This window comes from Salvelinus fontinalis, chromosome 34 (genome assembly GCF_029448725.1).
Source record: "Salvelinus fontinalis isolate EN_2023a chromosome 34, ASM2944872v1, whole genome shotgun sequence".
Taxonomy (NCBI): Eukaryota; Metazoa; Chordata; class Actinopteri; order Salmoniformes; family Salmonidae; genus Salvelinus; species Salvelinus fontinalis.
The window spans coordinates 25,610,146-25,615,231 of record NC_074698.1 but is presented as its reverse complement, the minus strand read 5'-3'; the positions used below and the strand labels follow the sequence as shown (position 1 = coordinate 25,615,231).

At 44.1% G+C, this 5,086-nt stretch overlaps 1 pseudogene; it reads left to right on the top strand.

The window, feature by feature from the left end:
- Positions 1-1,321: 1,321 nt before the first annotated feature.
- On the top strand, positions 1,322-4,465 carry LOC129833951 (immunoglobulin gamma-1 heavy chain-like; annotated as a pseudogene).
- The last annotated feature ends 621 nt before the right edge of the window (positions 4,466-5,086 follow it).

The window sequence follows — 5,086 nt, the reverse complement described above, 5'->3', positions numbered from 1 at the left end:
ATGCACTGGATAAGGCAAAAACCAGGCAAAGCTCTGGAGTGGATTGGGGGAGTTAACTCTGGTTCAACAGATGCACCAGACTACTCAGAATCCCTGAAAGGACAGTTCACTCTGACTGAGGACGTCTCCATAAACACACAGTTCTTAGAGGCCAAGAGTCTGAGATCAGAGGACTCTGCTGTTTATTATTGTGCCCGAGAGACACACTGACTGAAGCTGGTGAAGCAGCTGTACAAACCCCCCCCCCCCCCCTAACCACATGGATAGCTGATATACTACTTCCTCTCTTTGTGTCACACTAGAATAATACTGAGTATCATTACTGTAAATAATACAACAACAATATCACAAAGCACTATACTATAAAAGAGATCAGCCTCTAACATTCCAACTATCTCTTGCCCAGTCAGGTCAAGCATTCTTGTTGTTACATGAACAAGTATTTAAAGGCCCATTGCAGTCAAAAACGTGATATTCCTGTGTTTTATATACACTGCTCAAAAAAATAAAGGGAACACTTAAACAACACAATGTAACTCCAAGTCAATCACACTTCTGTGAAATCAAACTGTCCACTTAGGAAGCAACACTGATTGACAATAAATTTCACATGCTGTTGTGCAAATGGAATAGACAAAAGGTGGAAATTATAGGCAATTAGCAAGACACCCCCAATAAAGGAGTGATTTTGCAGGTGGTGACCACAGACCACTTCTCAGTTCCTATGCTTCCTGGCTGATGTTTTGGTCACTTTTGAATGCTGTCGGTGCTTTCACTCTAGTGGTAGCATGAGACGGAGTCTACAACCCACACAAGTGGCTCAGGTAGTGCAGTTCATCCAGGATGCCACATCAATGCGAGCTGTGGCAAGAAGGTTTGCTGTGTCTGTCAGCGTAGTGTCCAGAGCATGGAGGCGCTACCAGGAGACAGGCCAGTACATCAGGAGACGTGGAGGAGGCCGTAGGAGGGCAACAACCCAGCAGCAGGACCGCTACCTCCGCCTTTGTGCAAGGAGTAGCACTGCCAGAGCCCTGCAAAATGACCTCCAGCAGGCCACTGGATCCAGCAGGCCAACCAATCACAGTATGGTTCTTAACAGTTACACAGAAATGTTTCATATTTAACAAAATATTCAGACCACATGAACCTGTTCCCCATCTCTTTTTAATATTTGTGTGATTGTCCCACGCTGTGAGGAGGAGTCAATGCAAAACTCTGAGCTCTTCCACCACTACTTATCTCACTGCAGAGTGGAGAAGAGGGACTGAAGCTCTGACTAGACTGAGGAACAGAGACACACCATAACTACTAATTGTTCCTCATGACATGTACTATTGTGGTTTTATTGATGACAATAGGCTTGACAGGTGAATACTTCTAGACATATTTTATTTGTAAAAGAATGATAGCTGATATTTTGAGTTAAGGTATTTTATCTGATGATACTTTGTCTCAACAGGTGTTCAGGGTCAGACACTGACAGTCTGGACCAGTGGTTAAAAAGCCTGGAGAATCCCACCAACTGACCTGCACAACCTCTGGGTTCACATTCATTAGCTACTGGATGGTCTGGATCAGACAGGCTCATGGGAAAGGACTGGAGTGGGTTGCCATTATAAGATTTAATAGTGCTGAAATCTACTACTCCCAGTCAGTTCAGGGTCGGTTCACGATCTCCAGAGACAATAGCAAGCAGCAGGTGTATCTCCAGATGAACAGTCTGAAGACTGAAGACTCTGCGGTTTATTATTGTGGCAGAGACACAGTGACACAAGAGGCTGCAGCAACATACACAAACTAGTCAGCACTGTCCACTCTCTGACGACCAACTCCATGGAACTAAATGGTGCCTTATAGTGCCAGATTAAAAGAAAAAGTAGTTCTCAGGTTATAACTGTGTAATGACCATTTTACCATGGTAATTCCTAGTAGTTACCTGGTCATTTTGTACATTCAAATAAAGTGTTACCTTTCTTTCTTTCTTTCTTGCAGCAGCCACAGCCCCCCCTACTCTATTCCCTCTTATGAACTGTGGAACCGCTTCTAACAATGTCTACAGCATCGGTGTAACGGATTTCCTCCTCCTCTTCATCCGAAGAGGAGGAGCAGGGATTCGACCAAAACTCAGCGTTGTGAAATGACATTGTATTTATTTAACAAGACAAAAAACGAACTACACTTGATAAACTACAAAACAAATAAACGATGTAGACAGACCTGGACGTAAGAACTTACATGAAACACGAAGAACGCACGAACAGGAAAAATGACTACATAAAACGAACGAACAAACAAAACCGAAACAGTCCCGTGTGGCGTAACATACACAGACACTGACACAGGAGACAACCACCCACAACAATCAATGTGAAAACTCCTACCTTAATATGGCTCTCAATCAGAGGAAATGAAAACCACCTGCCTCTAATTGAGAGCCATATCAGGTCACCCTTTAACCAACATAGAAACACATAACATAGACTACCCACCCAAACTCACGCCCTGACCGTCAAACACATACAAAATAACAGAAAACCGGTCAGGAACGTGACAATCGGTTGTCTCGCTACCGGCTTTTCACCTTCCTCACTCACATTCAAGTGGAAAGATGCCAGCGGGAGTCCGCTGACGGACTTCGTCCAGTACCCGGCAGTCCAGAGTGGGGGAGCCTACACAGGAGTCAGTCAGCTCCGTGTGGCTGAGAACGTCTGGGGAAACTCAAAGTCTTTCATTTGTTCTGTGGAACATCTTGGAAAGGAAACGACAGCAGTCATCAATAGACCAGGTAAGATCTGGTCATTATATTGCATTTTTTGTTGGTTCTATTTTTCTAAAGATTGCATTTTAATGTTTGTGATGTAAACTATTTCTGTTTAGAAAACCTGATTATAAAATGATACTTGGTGTTTACCCTGGATGTCTTATTTCAATAAGGGGTTAAACTAACATGCAGACATTTTTTTTACCTCCCGCTACACAGTCCCAAAGTCTCCAACAGTGTCTTTGCTGTCGGGGCCCATTGGCACCACCCAGTACCTGATGTGTATGATTGAAGATTTCACCCCAAATAAAGTCACTGTCACCTGGAAGAAGAATGACATGGAGGTGAAGGGCCAAATCACTACTGTTGGCAAACAGCCGTCAGGCCTCTACTCAGGCAGCAGTCTGCTGAAGGTCATCAACACTGACTGGAACAACAAGGTCAAGTACAGCTGTGTGGTGCAGCACCAGGGACCACCCACCATCAAGACAATCTCCAAAACAGGTCTGTATATAGAAGAAGACTGTACTACAATAGATGTCATGCTCACATACAGTATATCTATTATTTAGTGTAGTTCCTCATCAGGAACATTAACATGTCCTGCTTTCACATTGCTGCTCTCCCTTTCAGAACCACTGACGGTGACTCTGAACCCACCACGTGTGAAAAAGGTGTTCTTGGACAACCAAGCAGTGCTGGACTGTGTCATCAGTGGTACAGACCAGGACACAGTGTCTGGTACCACTATCACATGGCAGGTCAACGGACATGCCAAGACGAGTGGCATCGATCTGAAAGATATTGAATCAAAGGGCAACCTGAACAGCAGGGTCAGTACTCTGACCATAGACCAGAAGGACTGGACCAAAGTGAACAAAGTCCAGTGTTCTGTCATGAAGAGTGGTGAAGACAAACCGGTCATTCAGGAACTCAGCTTCACCAAAGGAAGTAGGTCACTGAGACATCTCAATGTGATTGTGAAAAGTGGCCACCTACTCTAGTATCTGGAGAGGGAGGCACAGGATGTGCAGACTTTTGCTCCAGCCCAGCGCTAACACACCTGAGTCAGCAAATCAACTAATCATTAACTAATCATCACCTTTGCTTAGTTGAATCAGGTGTGTTAGTGCTGGACTAGAACAGAAACCTGCACACCCCTGTGGCGCTCCAGAACCAGGGTTAAGGACCACTAGGTTCGATTTTAAACTAATATTCACATACTGGTTTTCATATGTACCTACACATCCATGAGTGTAATGTTTCTCCTTAAAATCAATCCTCTTGCAGATCAAGCCCCTTCAGTGTCCGTCCACCTTCTCCCGGAGAAAGACACCAGGGAGGAGGAGGATGTGACTCTGGTGTGCCTGGTGGTCTGCCCGTCTCTCTGTGAAGTCTACATCATGTGGCAGGTGAACAGCAGCCAGTACCAGGAGGGGGTCACCAGCCCTCCTCAGAAAACCCCGGAAGGCAGGTAATCTGTCACCAGCGTCTTCACCACCACTAAGAAGGAGTGGGAGGGAAACGTGCTTTTCACATGCGCCGTCAAGGACCTCGGCTCGGACAACAACACCGCACCTCAGGGGAGGAATGTGTCAAAGTCCTTGGGTAACTCATGTGAAGACAAGTGATATTAATCTGTGTGTGTTGTGTCGTTGTGTCTCCTTATTGACTCCTCTGTGGGTCAGAATAGCCAATTACTAGGCGTGTCCCCTGTTGTTTGATGTCATTGTTGTTGTCCTTGAGTTAAAGTTAACATGTTAGTGTTGTCATTGTTTTGTTGACTGTAAACGTGTATATTGTCTAATGTGATATTGTCCAGTCTACTGTGTTAAAAGATTTATGTCCTATTGCACAGTCTTGTGTTGCCATTGTTGTCCTTTGTCATTGTTCAATGTGTCTTCCTAATGTGGAGGCTGGCTAATAAACAATACCGCATATGAGATCACATGGTTTGGTGTTCGTATATCAATTACTTCAAGTCTTAGAAAAATATACTGGTTTATTGTACATATAAAAACTGAATGCAGACAATTGTTTTGTCATGAAAAGACAACATCACTGAATAGCCTACATAGTAGTACTATACTCACAGTAAGGTGGTCATGGATGTACTATTTAGTGTAAAGGTGTAGCTTGACATAATGTGAGTGGGTGTGCATGTTATTATTAGGCCAAGTCTGCACAGCTCAGTGGCATGTGTTCTTTGTGTGTTGATGTGTGTGTCTGTGTGTGTCCATATAATTTGAGCTCATGTAGCTCAAATTACGATAAATACTAATACAGGTGTACAATACACATGAACACATGAATATACAGACACAC